Source organism: Pipistrellus kuhlii, unplaced genomic scaffold (genome assembly GCF_014108245.1).
Source record: "Pipistrellus kuhlii isolate mPipKuh1 unplaced genomic scaffold, mPipKuh1.p scaffold_m20_p_24, whole genome shotgun sequence".
Classification (NCBI taxonomy): domain Eukaryota; kingdom Metazoa; phylum Chordata; class Mammalia; order Chiroptera; family Vespertilionidae; genus Pipistrellus; species Pipistrellus kuhlii.
This window is the reverse complement of record NW_023425523.1, coordinates 6,731,213-6,749,410: the sequence shown is the minus strand read 5'-3', so window position 1 is coordinate 6,749,410 and position 18,198 is coordinate 6,731,213.

Below are 18,198 nucleotides of genomic sequence, written 5' to 3'. Positions count from 1 at the left end.
TCATAACATTTGGGTGTTTTAACAATATAAAAGCCCCTTTGCAGTTAAGTTAAAAAATGAACAAACTGTGCAATCTGCAATTCTTAATTATGTAGAGCCCACAGGAATCTCTGCCTCTACGTTCTTCCCCCCTTTTCGTTCTCTTTCCAATGGCTTTAACCTGATGCGGACGGGCTTTCTGTTCTGCCTCTTAGCCCCGTGTGGGAGGGTTTTACTCAGGGCCTTCTTGACACCAGATGCTCCAGGTTTTCCTCCCGGCTCTCTAGGATTCATTCTCCTCCACCTGGACTTTAAATGTGGGACTTGTTAAGGCTCTCATCTAGGTCTTTTTATAGCTCTCAGTTATTTTTCTTAAGAAAAACATGTGAGGAAATAGAAGCCCCAACTCTTAAAGTTTTCATCACAAAGTGATATTTCAGTGATTTTAACCAGTCATTTTTCATCTCTTGACTGTTCAGTTTCTAGTATCATCACTTCATTGCATCTTCTCTCATCAACATCATCAAAAACATTTATGTGACGAATCCAATGTACGTCTCTACCATTGTCTTATGTCACTTTACCCCAATTTTCAAAATGCTCAGCTACATTGCTTCCTTGGCTCCTTTGGCTTCTGTGCTTCTTCTGTCTCCCACTTTTCCTTTTCTCTCACTGACTGCTCTTTTTTCACACATTTTTTACGGGCTCATCTTCTGTTTGACCTAAGGCTCACACAGATGTATATTTGTATTGTTCTACCCCCTCAGTCTCGGGGAGACTTTAGTCTCAGGGCAGTGTCTGGCACATATTATGTAACACTCAATGCTTGTTTGTAAAATAAATTGGGATGATGAGAGAAAGAAAAGAAAAAGATAACATTTTTTAGGACAGAATTATTAGTAGAGATATAACCTTAGAGTTAGAGATGTTTTTATTCCCTCTCCCATTCTTCCCAAGTTTTATTGATTCCTGGTTAGCCCTGATTTCTCAGGTCATAAATGTCATGGGATCTCAATAGAAATGAAAAAGGTATTTGACAAAATTCAACAACCTTTCGTGGTAAAAACTCTCAATAAATTTGATATAGAAGGGATGTGTCTCAGAATAGTAAAGGTCATTATGACAAGCCCACAGCTAACATTATATTTAACGGTGAAAAGCTAAAAGTTCCTCCTCTAAGATTAGGAGCAAGACAAGTGTCCATTCACCACTTCTAGTCACCATAACACTGGACATTCTAGCAAGATACATCAGGCAAGACAACGAAAGCAAAAGGCACCCAAATCAGAACGGAAGAAGTAACATTGTCTCTGGTTCCAGATGACATGATCTCATAATGGAAATTCCTAAAGCCTCCACCAAAAAAGTGTTAGAGCTAATAATAAAATTCAGTTTATGCAGCAAGATACCAAATCAACATGCAAAAGTCAGTTGTGTTTCTGCACACTAATGATGAGCTATCTGAATGAGAAATTAAGAAAGCAATCCAATTCTCTAGCATAAAATAAAAATGCTAAGGAATACATTTAACCAAAGAGGTGAAAGATTTATACACTGACACTGTAAGACACTCATCACAGAAACTGAAGAAGACACAAGTAAATGGAAAGGTATCATGTGTTCTTGCATTGGAAGAATTCATGTTATTAAAAATATCCACACTCTCTGAAGTGATCCAGGATTCAATGCAATCCCTATTAAAATCCAGTGGCATTGTTCACAGAAATAGAAGGAAAAAAAATCCTGAATTCTATGGAACCGAAAAAGATCCAGAATAGTCAAATCAAACTTGAGAAAGACAGACAAAACTGGAGCCATCACACTACACTGCCTTGTTTCAAACTATATAACAAAGCTCTGTCTTCAGAAAACTAGATATCAAGGGGGAAATCTAGATATATTAAATATAGCATACAATTTGTTACAGAAAAAAGCATAAAGTTTTAGAAGAAATCATTTAAGAACTCCAATTAAACACACACACACACACACACACACACACACACACACACACACACAAATATATACTGGGGTGGGGGAGAACCAAAAGGGAAAATACCTTTAAAGGTCTTTCACAAGAAATTGAACAGATGGGCAAATACAGCCTATTTGCTCTTCTTGTCCTTGAACATAAATTCTGGGAAAAGAAAAAAGAGAGAAATGTGCCGCAGGGCCAGTTACATAATCTGTTTGTAGGTAGAACTCAGCGTGTTGAAAGGATCTGGGTACAAAGAGTGCCTCTTACGCTAGAATAAAAGGTGATGCTTAGTATTTCCCTATAATGGCGTATCCACCAAGACCAGCTCACCATGTTCCTATACTTTTAAAGACATTTTCCAGTCAACAAACAATGCTATGTTCATGATCAATTCAACCCATGGCTTTCTTTGGAGCACCTCTCTGCACTTCGGTTTCTTCACGTGTAAAATGAAAATGACAACTCTGATTTCAGTTTGGTGTATTAAGTGAGGAACTGTGTAAAAAACATTCATTTCCTCAGTCAAGATGGCTAGCAATTCGATATTTCTCCTAAAATCGAACTAAAAGAAGAAAACAGAACCACAAAGTCTTGGGACTGGAGCAGAAGGCAATATTCTACTCTAATTTGAAATCTTGTCAGGTTCAACCTGTGTGCCATTAGCTGAAAGTTAACAGAAAACCCAGCTTGGCCATGGCCAGTGGTGTTCAGTGGTTAGAGACTGGCCTGGGCACAGAAGGGTCAAAGGTTCAATTCCTGGTCAAGGGCATGTACCTGGGTTGCAGGTTTGATCCCTAGCCCCAGGCTGGGCAGGTTCCTTGAGTCTCTCTCACTTTGATGTCTCTCTCTCTCTCTCTCTCTCTCTCTCTCTCTCTCTCTCTCTCTCTCTCTCTCTCTCTCTCAAATCAATAAAAAGATATCCTTGGGTGAGGATTAAAAAAAGAAAGAACATTCCTCTTGGTGTTAGTGTTTCCAATTCAGTTCTAGCTCATAGGATCAAATTCTGTTCTAGGTCTAGGGATGCCACATCAGAAATTTCAGCCTCAGCTTTGTCTGTTCCAATCTTACCCGTGGTATGTGGCCACAAGTAAGGAAGATTAGGTGTGTTCCAATGAAAATGGGATTAATGAACCTAAGATACTTTGAAATATGTTACCCATGCTTAAGTACAAGACAGAACTATAGGCTACATTAAATAGAACACAGAGGGAAGTGAAGTTATGCAAAGTAAGTATGGACTGGAAGTGGTTTGATTGGAAAGAAGGCAGGTCTGAGAGGCTCTGAGAAAAATGTGTGGGAAAGGAAGGTCTCACACAGATTTGTAAGGAAGGGGATGGGGAGAGGAGCCCAGAGGAATACAAGCGCTGATGACCAAGGCACAGAGGATGAAGGAGACTGGGGTGGAGCACCGATGGATGGATCAGTGAGGCTGCAGAGGGTGTACGGAATGCTATTGGAAAGGAGGCTGCAGAGGCAGAATGGAACTAACCAGTACAATGCATTTTCTAGCAAGACTCTTCTGTTCGGTTGGCTGTGTGGACACCAGTGAGGGCATTCCTGAACAGAAAGGATGTTACTATCTGTGTGAGATAATCAGGTGTGACCGCGGGGAAGTGCTAGGCAGTGGTCGGCCAACTCCTAAATCAATAGATCCAAATATCAACAGTACAACGATTGAAATTTCTTTGGAGAGCCAATTTTTTTAAACTTAAACTGCTTCTAATGCCACTTCTTCAAGACAGACTTGCCCAGGTCGTGGTATTTTGTGGAAGAGCCACACTCAAGGGGCCAAAGAGCAGCAGGTGGCTCGAGAGCCTCAGTTTGCCAATGACAGTGCTAGTGACTATCGTTCCTATGTTGCTATTAAGACAGAGTTAGTTAACGACGTGTTAGTGCACATGACCTTTATGGTTTTCTCTCCTCCGCCCCTGCCCCCCGCCGTGTAGTTGCAATGGCACTGATTCTACTAAGCTCCCAGGTCTGCCAATCTGCCCGTCAGTTTTGAGGGCATGGGTCTGTCCTGCCAGTCCCCGCGCCAGGCTTCTATTGTCATGCTGAAATAACTGATTGGGAATGACAACTTGCTTCCAGCTCACTATTTTTATATAATTGGGGATGGAAATAATGGAACCACCCCTTGATTTAACTGTCAGTCAAGTGACAACACAAGCACAGCATGCGATTAAACAAAGTGCCTCAACCTGCCAGGTGCTGAAGGTTTTAGTAATGCTGCTGGCTTCGTCGGAGCAAGTTCAGATATAAAATGTTTTCCTATATCACAAGGAGTATTCGTGCACTTTAAAATTAAACTATAGAATGATGTCCTGCAAAATTCTCTTTCAATGAACATAGACTTTTAACTTTTTTTCATTGGAGAGAAAAAGCAGCATTTGGTACAAAGCATTTTCTGCCTTTTATTCCAAAAGGTACCAAACCAATGAAGAAATTTGTATCCATGCCACAAAACAGCTGAGCCCAAAAGAGCCCTAATTGGTTTGGCTCAGTGGATAGAGCGTGGGCTTGCAGACTGAAGGGTTTGATTCTGGTCAAGGGCATGTACTGTGGTTGCGGGTTTATAAATCAATAAAATATAAAAGAAAAAAAAATTATATCTCAGTAAAATGTTTTCTGAGAAAGAAAATGCTTTTGGAAAAACACAGTTTTAGAGATGTTTCATTTTGGAGGTACTATATGAAAACATCTTTAGTGTGCAGGCTAGAGACCTCCCAGAATACATAATATTTTTTTTTTTTTTCTGAGTCCTGGGGTCAAACTAATTGAAAAAGCAAACAAAAGGATAATGAAGATAGACAACAAAATATCACCTTTGTTAAAAAGCTCATCTAGGAAAATACAGTCTGTACCGATGGGCAAGTGGCATTCCTAATGGTGAATCTAAGGATCTGACTTTCCCACTCAGCAGCCTGCACTGGGGCAGGGCTTCCCTGGATGGGGCAGAGACTCTGTAGGGGGAAAAAAAAAAAAGTTTGATATTTTTGTCAACAATAAGGCACGGCCTGCAGGAAGAGGAGGAGCTGGGCTGCATGTCCCCAATCTTTCCTTCCCACCTTAATGGGCCCCTCATTCACCATCAGCAGTGAGAGCGGCAGAACTGTTTCAGTCATCAGGCCGGGTCTTGGCTTCCTTGTTGGCTTCGTGGATTGTTTACAATGGACTCATGTTAGCACCTAGCCCTGCTCCCAGACCCCTACTCCACCTGCATATCAATAATTCTACCGGGAATTAAAAAAAAATAAAAATAAATAAATAAAATAGTAATTCTACCGGGAATGGACTTTTCTTCCTTAGTCAGCTCAAGGTACTGGTAGGTTAGCAATACAATTATGACCGTATTTAAATGCATGGATGCTTAGATTTTGAAATATACTTTAATTCAATACTGTGTTCATTCTTGGCACTGGAAAACTTCCTTGAACCCAAAGCCTTCCACGATGATGCTGCTTTCTATGGCAAAGCCTATCGTTTCTGAAATTTGTTCTTCTGAGATCCCAGGGGAAAGGAAACCACATCAGGAAAGATGTCGCTGCGAAACAGTGTCACTCCTTCAAATGCCCTGTGGTACAACAGTGCACTGAGCTGGTTAAGGGCACGAATCTTACACCTGGTCTGACTTTGGGCCCTTGTCAGATTTGGGTCCTCATGGAATAGAGGCTATGGAATTACCTTCTTTCTGTTTAGTGTCTTATTGTAGCTGATATTCTTTGGTTGTCTGTATTATTAATATCTGTTAACCTCGGAATAAATGTCAGGTGGAAATTAAAGAGGGACACTGGGACTTCGCTAGAGAAGAATCTTTTTCAAGATACAAAGAGAGGTAAAATGGAGCCTCCGCTTCCTAGCGGGCCATTCGGTAAGCTGGGGCGTCACTGTGGGAATCCCAGGCAAGTACCATTTTGGGCTCCTGCCTCCTGTCAGTGCCAGAACCCTCTGTCATTCCATTTGCCTGGGATATTTCTTTTCCTCTCTGCTCTTTTCTGACCAATGTTATACTGCTCGAGATTTGCTCTGCCCTTCCACTGGAGAGACTGTTCACACCTCATCTTATTGCACTTCCTTTCATTGTGCTGCACAGGCAAAGGCGGGGGGCTTGGTCTAGCCTCCCTGTCAGCTGGGCTTCTGGGGAAAGGGAATCCTGGTGTGTGGGAGGAGGAAACAACCTTATGTCTGAAATGCCCTTTAAAACAAACAAAACAAAACAAAACAAAAAAAATATATATATATATTATTTCAGAGGGAAAGGAGAGAGATGAAAACATCAATGATGAGAGAGAATCACTGATCAGCAGCCTCCTGCACTCCCCCCACTGGGGATGAAGCCTGCAACCTGGGCATGAGCCCTGACCTGGAATTGAAGGGTGACCTTGGATTCACAGGTGACCTCAATCACTGAGCCATGCCAGCCAGGCTGAAATGCCCTTTGTAGCATGTTCCTGGCTAAGGGTTACCTATAACCAGTAGATCCTAGACTCTCTGAGGCATGGCAGCCATCTTCAGCTCTGATTTTTTTAAATGGAGACATGTTATATCTCGTGGTCCTACTGTGTGAGGCAACCCATGGACCTTATTTGGAGATCCAGCCGAGTTGGGAGCCAGATGCTCCTGTTCATTCAGGAACGTCTGCCTCTGAGGCTGCTGCTGACACCACAGGCCTTTCCCGACTTGACTTGCTCTGAACCTCCTGATTGACAGCACCTTGAAACCGTGAGCAGAAGGGTGATGCGTGACAAGGTCTCTCCCTTATTGAGTCTGAGCTGGCTGTCCCATGCTGTGTGCTCCCTTGGGAATAAAATGTACTCTCTGGCACCATGGAGGGAACTTATAACCCAACAAGCTTCATTAATGCGTCATCCAATTTTCAGCTCATTCTGAAAAGAGGTGAGAGACAGGCAAAGGTACCGCAATGAAAGTAGATGATCTGAGAGCAGACATGAAAGTTTAGAAGAAAAAAGTCTACTGAGGCAACATACACCAAACGCAGCTGCCGCAGCTCACAGGGCCTCCTCACACTCAGCACACACGCAGTGTTAGGAGAGCTACTCAAAATTAAAGTAAGAACCAGAAAGGAGAGTACCGATGGCCCATGTGAAGTGATTATTCAACAAGGGAAGGAAAGTAAACAAGAGAGGAACATAAAATTCCAGCAACACAAAATCAATAGCGTTCTTTATAACCACCCAAAATCATTGGAAAAAGTAATTTAAGAAATATAATTTACAATAAACAACGAAACTATAAGATACCTAAGAATAAACCTAGCAGAATTATAAATTGACACTATAAAAACAATCCTAAATTTTTTAGAACACTTAAGAAGGAAAATGGAAGTATATTTATACACATGGATGGGATTCCTTGAAATGAAAACTGTGATAACTGAAATAAGAATTCTGTAAGAAGGTTGAATGTAAAATTGAGGAAATCTTCCAGAAAATAGAGAAAAAAGACCAGAGAGAAAATAAGTACATAAGAATATTATTCCAGGAATTCCAACATCTAATTTTGATGATTTTGAAGAGGCTCTGGGGAAACAGAAAAGCGGCAGGCATGAGCTCAAGTGAGTATGGGGACCTGAAATTGATATGCTGGATGTATGAATATCATGAATGTTCCAGAAATGGAAAGGAAAAGAGGTGCGGATAAACACTTCCATAGGAAGAGAACGACTGGTTCTCAGCTTCTGGATCAAAATACTATCAGCCCAAGAGGGAGAAACATTTCTAAATGAAAAGCTTAGCACCAAAAAGCCAATGGCGGGCAGTGGACAGAGGGGCTGGGGTGGGGTGCTGATCTAGATTCTGATTACTGGACTGATCTGCTAAGGAACCCGAGACAAACAACTTGAGTTCTTGGGACCTCAGTGTCCTCTTCTGCCAGCAGGGACAGTGTTACCTATTGATAAGCTTGCCAGGAGGAACCCGGAGGCCAGTGCAGACCTTGGCTCACAGGAAGGGCTAAGTTCACGTTCGCTGTTATTAGAAAACCTACGACCAGCATCACGGGGAGAGCAAGCACAGTCTAGCAAGATCGGGAACATCCCCAGGGCAACAGTTGCCAAGTTAGAATCCTCCGGGCAGCCACACTCACAGCCATAGTTTGTGGGGAAGAGTCAATGTGTATCTTGTGCACAAATCTAAAAATATGTGACTCCCGGGGACCCCCCTTTTTTTTTTTGAGCCCCAATGAGTAAGCCAATCCAGGTGGAGGAAGAGAAGGTTTCTGAGACAGAGAGAATCCCCCACAGAAGAGATGGGAACGGGCCTCGGAATAGAATGACCATGTCCAAGGACAGTAGGACCCCATCAGCTGGGAGAAACCAGGAAACATTAGATGAAGACATGGGTGGGATTTGTGGGAAAGGTCACTTTAGGAAAATAAAGCTTGTGTACTGTCTGAGCAGCTTGACCCTGAGGGAATTTGATGAAAAGGGATTCTAGGAAACAGTTGCATGTCTGGGGAGCAGATCGTTTTTAAATGCCAAGGAAATACAAATAATTGAAAAGTAACTTTCAGGAGAGGAAAGACCACCGTCTAAGGCAATGCAATGTTATGGTACTTGGCTCAGGATGAGAAATGTTTTTGAAGACATAATATTGAAATTTTGATTGAATAATAAAGCTTATTGGGAGCAGGGGGCATAAAACATGCGCAGAGTGAAGGATGAGTTATGGTGCTCATTGCTGCCTTCTATATTTGGAAGACAATGCATAATCTCTACAGTGGGCGTGGGTGCTTCAGAATAGATTTCGCCTATAAAAAATCTCCGGAGAATCCTTATTTTCCAGATTAGGTTTATTTTTAAATATCGAAGGTCACCTGAATGAGAATGCCAAAGTCAGTGCTAGATTCAAACTTTTAGAGTCATTAATTACTAAAATCCATTTGGAACCCACATTCCATAATAAAATAATTTTTAAGAAATATTAACCCTGGTCGGTATTGCTCAGTGGGTTAGAACATTGTCCCATACAATGAAAGGTTGCAGGTTTGATTACCGGTCAACACCCATCAATGTTCCTCTCTCTCTCTCTCTCTCTCTCTCTCTCTCTCTCTCTCTCTCTCTCTCTCTCTCTCTCTCTCTCTCTTCTTCTCTTTCTGAGATCAAAGAAAAACATGTCCTTGAGTGAGGATTTAAAAAAAAAATCCTAAATTGCATACAAATGCAAGAAACTCTAAACTCTCCTTGTTGTTTTAAAGTGCCTCTTCCTAATGCTTAGTGATGCTGAGTACTTTTTCAAGTACTGAGCTTTGCATTATGATATTTTAATGATCTTTTAAAAAATATAAATACAAATGTTTCCCCTATTGCAGGTTTTCTGAGGTCATGAGCTAGGAAGTGACTGTTGTCTCTGACCTAGTGTCTTGCATCAAATTAGCTGAAGTCATGTTAGGTTTTGGAAGAGGTTGATATCCTTGAGTTCATCCTTGGTAGATGATTAAAGTCCAAGCTGCATTTTAATACAGGAACTTTAAAAATAGCATTTAACCCAGCTGGCATGGCTCAGTGGTTGAGCATCATCCTATGAACCAGGAAGTCACGGTTCAATTCCCGGTCAGGGCACATGCCTGAGTTTCGGCTCAATCCCAGAAGGAGGCGTGCAGGAGGCAGCCCACCTTTGATTCTCTCTCATCATTGATATATATCTCTCTCCCCCTCCTTTCCTTTCTGAAATCAATAACAATATATTTTAAAATATATATATTTAAGAAAAAGATATTTATTTTGGGGTTCATAGTTAAATCATCACTGGTCCATGGATGCTCTGCGTACTGCAAGGTCAGGTGTGCCCAGGCTCGTATTGCTGCCAAGTTCATCACTGCATGTCACGCAGAGAAATGCTGACAGACTGCCAATTAGGGTGAGTTTTCCTGTCACCCCTGTCCTCAATTTTTATTGTTCAAAGATGAGCACTGTGCCGGATGAGCCCATATGTTAGGTACAGCCAAAGAGGCTAGGAAAATACATTCAATATAATTGGGCCCAGGCACGGGTCAGGGAAGGCTGTATTCTCTTCATTCCAGAAATTTTGGAAGAAAAACCTTACATGAGGAACTGAAAAGGTTTTTAAAGAGGAAAGTAGCTCAGGCAGCTTAGAAAAATATTTTCAAAAGTTATTATTGCATTAACAGAATTTTAAGTTATCTACTGAAAGAAATAGGTAATTTGAGAAATCTCATAAAAGTAAAAAGGCTATTAGGAGGACAAATCTCCATGATGAGTCCAATACCTATGTAAATTTAAGGAGACATTAAATCTGCCTGAGCTCTCCTGTGGTTTGGATGTGCCTCTTCCTAACGCTCAGGGAGGCTGAGCACCTTTTCACGAACCTGTTGGCCCTGCGGATTCTTCGCTGGATGTTTCTTCAGGTCTTTTGCCCATTTTCCAATGAGTTTATTATTATTTCTTATGACACCGAGTTTTAAGAGCCCCTTATATATTTGTGAGATTTACCCCTTATCAGATAGAAGGCCTGCAGATCCTGTCTCCCATCCTGCAGGCTGTGTTTGCCTTTGATTGACTGCTTCCGTTGCTGAGCGGAAGCTCTTTTTGAATTTGCAGTATCTGCTTCTGGTGTTAGAGCCCAAAGAAACCATCGCCGAGGCTGAGGGCAAGCAGCCTCTGCCCGTTTTGCTCTAGGCATTTTGTGGTTTCGGGTCTTGCATTTAAGCCTTTGATCCATTCGAATTAATTCTTGTGAATTTGGAAACACAGAGGCCCAGTTTCCTTCTTTCGCGTGTGGACATCAGGTTTTCAGACAGCGTCATTGCCGACACTGTTCTCTTCTCATCTTGTGTTCCTGGCAACGTGTCCAAGATGAACTGACTGTACATGTATGTGCTTACTTCCGGCTTTTCTCCTTTATCTCAGTGCTCTCTGTGCCTGTTTTTATGTGAGTACCACTCTTCTGTAATTAGTATAGCTTTGTAATGTCCTGAGAAATCAGGACATGTGATGGCTCTAGCTTTGCTCTTCTTTCTCAAGATTGGTTTGGATATTTGAGATCTTTGTGGTTCCATATCATACCAATGCGTCAGAGGAGAAATCAAAAGATATAAAAAAAAAAAGATACCTTGAAACAAGTGAAAATGGAAACACAAACATACCAAAACTTATATGGTGCAGCAAAATTTGGAGGGAGAAGTATAGCAATAAACATGTACATTAAAACAAGAAATATCCTATATAATAAAGAGGTAATATGCAAATTGACCCTCACACCCTCAGAAGATGGCTGCCATGACCAGGCCAGTAGGGGGGTTATGAGGGATGACCGAATGACTGAAAAGCAGGCTATATGAGGTGACCAGGCTGGTGGAGGGTCCTGGGGGGGGGGGGGACCAGGCCAGCGGGGGGGGGGGGGGGGGCAGTTAAGGGCAACTAGGCTGGCAGAAGGGGGAAGTTGGGGGTGACCAGGCTAGCAGGGGGTGAAGTTAGGAGCAACCAGACTGGCAGAGGGGTGCAGTAAGGGGTGACCAGGTCTGTTGGGGGGGCAGTTAGGAGTGACCAGGCCAGCAGGGAGGGGGCAGTTGGGGATGATCAGGCAGGTGAGCAATTAGGAGCCAGCAGTCCAGGATTGTGACAGGGATATCCGATTGCCGGTTTCAGGATCGGGCCTAAACTGGCAGTCGGACATCCCCTGAGGGGTCCTGGATTGGAGAGGATGCAGGTTGGGCTGAGGGGACTTCCCCCTGGCCATGCATGAATTTCGTGCACTGGGCCTCTAGTCTCAAATAAACAATATAATTACACCTGGGGAACTAGAAAAAGATCAAACTAAGCCCAAAGTAAGGAGGAAGAAAATAATAAAGATCTGAGCAAACATACCTAAAATGAAGACTAGAAAAACAATACAAATAAATCATTGAAACTATGAGCTAGTTTTCTGAAACAAAACAAAATTGACAAACTTTGAGCTAGACTAAGAGAAGAAGAGAGAAAACTTAAAACAAATAAAAGCATAAATGAAAGAGAAGGCAATACAACTGATACCACAAAATACAAAGAGACATTAAAGATTACCGTGAACAATTATATCACCACAAGTCAGATAACTTAGAATAATTAATAAACTTCTATTATAGAAACATAACCAACCAAGGCTGAATCATGAAGAAATAGGAAATCTGAAGGTAATGAAATTCAGTGGGCAGGTAGACATAAAGATTCGGGCTTAATAAGAAAAATCTTTGCCGTATCCATGTATTCGTTTTCAATACATATACTATTAGTTATTTGGGTTTTCAATATATAAGTGGTAGTTGAGCAATAGTGGAGTTTCCTTTATATTTGTAGAATAAAAAGAGAGGAGGGAAGAAGAGAGGAAAATGAGATGAAATAATGGGAGTGAAAGCATGGGAAAAGGAGCTAATAATAGGGGTAAAAATGGCTATGGAGGTCAGACCTAGGAAGCAGTGTAACACAAACAATGGAGCTAAAATAAGGAAAAGACTCATGTGAGACACAGGGGCAGAAATACTGCATAGACAACTGGCTACCTTGACATTGGTGGCCTTGGCAGCAATGAAGTGGTGTACATGGAGACCTCCTATCTGACAATTATAGGGGTAAATAACTTCAAATAACTGTGTTTAGAAATCTAAAGCTTAAATTCCATTAGAATATCAGAGTAGTTTGAAGACAATATACATAATATGGGCCTTATAGAGCTTAAGAAGATTTTGTAAAAGAAATGTATGATTACAAGGAGATTAATAGAGGTTTCAAAACAATGGGCTTTTTAGAGATTTTAATTCAAGTGTATGAATTTTTGATAGTTTGTGTTTTCACAGTACTGTGGCATTTAGATGTTGAAGCTTTGCAGAATTGCTAGCTGAATTGAAATAGATAGCTTAAGCTCTCTGATTTCCATTTAAATGTTCAACAAACCATCACCAGAAAGTAGTTTTGCATGGTCTATAACAACTTTAAGAGTTTTGCAGCTATGCTAGGAATATATTCAATTATAGTAAATATGACTTTTAAAATTACTTTTTGCTATACCTTCAAGTTAGTGTAGAAGAAAGTGGTTTGTCTAGATATAGGATGTGAATATAGGTTTGAACATTTGATATTTAAAAAATAAATTAAAAATTTCTGGCTCTGCTGGTGTAGCTTAGGGGTTGGCATGAACCAGGAACCAGGAGGTCACAATCCCATTCCTGGTCAGGGCCTATGCCTGGGTTGCAGACTCGATCCCCAGTAAGGACAGTAAGCGGTGTGCAGGAGGCAGCTGATCAATGATTCTCTCTCATCATTGATGTTTCTTCCTCCCTCCCTCCCTCCCTCCCTCCCTCCCTCCCTCCCTCCCTCCCTCCCTCCCTCCCTCTCTCCCTCTTTTCCTCCCTCCCTATCCTTTCCTCTCTGAAATCAATTAAAAATTAATTAAAAAAACTGCACACATAAAAAGAAAAAATTGCAGCAACTATTATAGATAAAACTTAATGAAAAAGAAAAGTTGAGTTTTCAGGGTTGACTTTTTTATTGCAGAGTGCTATTTTTATTAAGTGGCTGAAAGTTTAATTAGAGCTCTCAATATTATCTATTGAATTCTAGATGATTTCATGTGTAATGTTGGTAACAATATGATTGCAGTAGAAGGGCAGAGTCTGAAATCATGGCATAGTAGAGCAGGAAGATAGGCTGGCTGTCATTTTGTTGGTCCCAAACCCCTGCTTTTCAATAACGTGAGAAAGTTAAAGGAGACTAGAATACATTTACATGGAATGCCCTGGAGGTGCTGCCATTTTCTGGAAGAAAAATGTAGAAAGTTTATGAAGATTACTTTAATTTTGTAATATTTTTTAAAATTCATTTCAGAGAGCAAGGGAGGAGAGAAAGAAATATCAATGGTGAGAGAGAATCATGGATCAGTTGCCTCCTGCACGCCCCCTACTGGGGATCGAGCCCACAACCTGGGCATGTGCCCTGATGGGGAATCAAACTATGACCTGCTGGTTCATAGGTGGGTGCTCAGTCACTGAGCCATGCTGGCTGGCCTTTCATTATAAAAGGTTTTCAATATGCTGCCATGAGTGAAAATATATGCCAACCCTATAACCTAGAGAGTGGCTGGAGGTGAATCTTTAAATACTCAGCTATGTTAGCTGGTTAAAGTTCTGTTGATATCAACAGATAAAGTTCTTTTGAAAGCACAAGGAGCAGAAGAGGGGACACCTTTTCATGACATTTCACATCAGGATCTCCTTAGGTACCAGTATGATGGCCAGCAGGTGCAGACAGAGCACTGAGTTAACAGATAGATTGCAGCAGGCGTAAAAGAAGCACGTGACTCCATCTCATCACTGAATGCTGCCAATTTCAATAAATTCTGTTCCGTATTGCACAATAACATATATTTTTATTCAGAGAAAAATAACTCAGTGTCTGAAAAAACATCTAGTTGCTGTGGAAAAAAAAAAAAACCCCAAAAACTTAGAGGATGAGACCCAATTATTTTAGGACTAACTATAGTTATATTTTTTTCACTAGTGTAACAAAAGGGCTCCACGAATGTTGAGACATACTGGGGCTAAGAGCGAGGCTGAAGGAATGAAAAATTTTAATCCAATGGTAATTATTGTTAAGCTTAGCCAGGGTCACAGAAAAATGGGAGCTCAGTGTTCAAGGAGCTAAAAGGGTAAAGAAAGGAAAGCAGACAATGAAATAATACAATATAACAAATAAGGATTAACATATTATAAAAATGTAAAGAAAGGAATAATTTTCTGCCTATTTTCTAGCCTTTTACTCTTGTTGACTGCTTCATAATGGTGATTTGGTTGTCAAAACAGTCATTGTAGAAAAAGATGAAATCATAGTACTGCTAACTGGGGTGGGACAAAACGGGCAAAGCTTTCATTGGTGCTGCTTCCTTTTCCTCTCCTCTTAGTGTTCCCAAACCAGGGCCCTGCAGTCCAGCTAATTGCCCAGCCCCACAGATAACAGAGCGATAGAGGTTTAGGGCAGGGAATGGGCAATTTCTCTTGCTATCAGCTAGAGTTTTGTCAAAGTAATGTGCACAGCAGAAAAATAGGTGCCCTATTCCTCTTATTGTCTAATGGGCATTCGATATTAATTGTTATTTGAATTGAACAAGTGCACTAACGTTCAGAGTTTCCTGATCAATATAGATCATATCATAGAATAATTTAATTATTCAGATTAGATGACAGCCTTCTAAATGTAGCACCTGCCTGCATGTCAGGAGAAAAGAAACACACTGACAAACATTTAAAAGTATTGAGAGCCTCCATCAATGTAGGCCTCCAGCACGAAATGAATCCTGCTGTATTGGTCCTGTTCACATTTTTTTACAGAAATAAAATTTTTCAAAAATAATTTGCATCTTTTAAAAATTGATTTGGGGGGGGGAGGGGGGAAAGAAACCAATTTTTGTTCCACTGATCTATGTGCTCCTTAGTTGATTCCTGGATGTGCCCTGACCAGGGATCAAACCTGCAACCCTGGAGCATCAGGACAAGGCACTCACCAACTGTCCTCCATGGCCAGGGCATCTCTCGGGAAAGAAGGAGCAGGAATACAGAGGGAAAGAAAAGCATGAGATAATATAAAAAGACTATCCTTCCCAACTAACCTTTGTTAAAATACTTGTGCAGTTCTGAGCAAGGAACTGTGCCAGAATAGAGGTCCTCCCTCTTCGCCAGGATGCCTTCCTGGTTGAAAAGTGCCATTCCCTGCGATTTCGTGTATTTTTCAATTGTTTGTTTTCTGAGCCTGGTTTTTGATGGTCCTTCTATTCATTGGTAGGTTTGTTGAGAGCAGTAGTCAGGACCCATGGCCATTTCTTTCATAGATGTTTGCGTAGCCTAAGAAAATGTGTCAAATATGGTGGCTGCTTGATGACTGTTAGTCTAATGGTTAATTAATACTAAATGAAGATTAACATGTTCCCTTTAATATGTTAATTTAAAACGTCCTAAAGAAATCAAAGCCCATTACTTCTCTCATTATATTTTTATATGCAGAGGTCAACACAGCTGGCTAAGAATAATGAAACAGAGAGAGAATGACAGAGAAATATCTGATCACCAGGGGGCACTGCTATTTCAGATATGAGGCTAAGTAGAGCATTTCTCTTCTGGGGGTGATTTTTCTCTTTTAATGATAAAAGTGTTTTGAAAATACTTCATGCTATCTGAAGAATTTTTAGATCTCAGATAAACTTTTAAATAGAAAACTTCACAATTAGTGTTGCCTTTGACTACATTTTTTCCTCCCATCAAGGACTGTGAATTTCCTACCTCAAACATCCAGCTTTGATTGAATTTAGATATGCAAATCAAATCTGATGGCCGTGGGAGAGGGGAGAATACGCAGACAAACGTATTTCAGGCCGTACTAGCTCTATTTCTGACTCTTATTTCTTTGTTGACTTGTGAAGAAAACAACGGGTTCCGTCTTACTGAATGTCATGATTAGGGGTGACAATCAACTTCTGACTATCTGGTTTGTCACCCGCATTTCTCATTTGTAGGAAAGAGGGAAGTGTGCAGGCTCTGAATTGGCATGGTGGAAAGGTGGCAGTGCCATAGAGCTCCTAGCAATGTACAGGCATCTTGAAGCTGAAATCAAGACCAAGGTAAAGCCCTGGCTGGGTGGCTCGGTTGGTTAGAGCATAACCTGGATATGCCAAGGTTGCGGGTTCAATTCCTGGTCAGGGCACATACAAGAATCAACTAATGAATGCATAACTGAGGGAAACAACAAATGGATATTTTCCCCTTCCCCCCCCCACCCCCGCTTCCTCTCTCTGGCTCTGAAAATCAATAAATGAATTTAAAAAAAAGTTAAAAAAAAAGTAAAATAACATCACAGGCTCTTATATTCTCTGAGAAATACTCAATTAGGCTCATTTTTCATGTAGTTGTGGGTTTTAGAGCTATAATGGTAATTGCAGAGAATCATTTTTTTACATAAAAACATAGAATAAAGTAGCTGAGCCACAAACATCATAAGATGAGTGAGGCTCGCTGAGGACCTTGAAAGACTAATAGGGACAAAGGTTTGCTAATGGCAAACAGCCACCTTCTCAAATATAAGGAGCAAGGCACCATGCCCACACTACCTTCCTGCCCGCGGTCATGGGGAGACAGCCTTCACTTAAAGATGCAGTGTGAGGAAGAACAGCGCACCAGCCTTTACCATGGCGACTGCGTGTGGTTCAGGACGAATGGTGCTGGAGCTCAGACCTGAACTACCATGTATGAGTAGCCTATGCATTTGTTTTTGGAGTAACACATGATCTGGCCTCACAGGCATGTGGACATCTTGTCAGTCTTGTAGGTCTACCTTCGGCAACTAACCTGCGATGAGCCAGTCCCCTGCATGTTCTTTGTATTAGCTTCTTTGAGGGAAGAAGGGGGGAGAGAAAGAAGAGGAGACTGTTTAGTCTAAATAAAAACAAACCCTCCACCAATGTCATCTTCTCAGAGAGCCCTTCCTGGTGACTCCTCACTCTACCTGGTGCCAGACATGGCAGGTGTGGTCTTGTGTGTGCTCTGTCTGCCTCACGGGAGTATGAAGTCATTGGTTTGTTGATTTTAGAGTGGAATGGAGAGAGGGGCGGGGAGAAAAGGGGAGAGAGAGAGAGAGAGAGAGAGAGAGAGAGAGAGAGAGAGAGAGAGAGAGAGAGAGAGAGAGAGAGAGAGAGAATATGAATGAGAGAGAATCACCGATTGGTTGCCTCCTTCATGTCCCACACTAGGAATTGAGTCTGCAGCACAGGCATGTGCCCTGAGCAGGAATTGAATCGTGTCCTCCTGGTTCATAGGCTGACACTCAACCACTGAGCCACACCAGCTGGGCAGGTTTTCTGTCCTGTTCACTGTGGCATCCTCAGTGTCTCAGCCATCCTTCCCATAATCGGTGCCTCAATACAAGTTTGTTCAATAAAGAAATGAATTTTCATACATCATGGATCTAGAGATGCAACTTATTTTCATCATAGTAAGCAACCAGTAGCAGATACTTAGTGAAAATGAATTTGGGGAGCTACTATTAGAGAATGCCTAAAATTTGGCTTTACCTAACTGACTAAAACTTTTGCATGGCCAATATGGTTTTTCTCTAACCAGTCTACACTATGGAATATAGAAAACTACGTCCAAGTCTTAGGAATCAGAATATTTGAGCTGTGGCCACCAAAAAGACTCCCCCAGGGGCATTCACTGGATAAAATCAGAATATTTAGGTCTGACTTCAG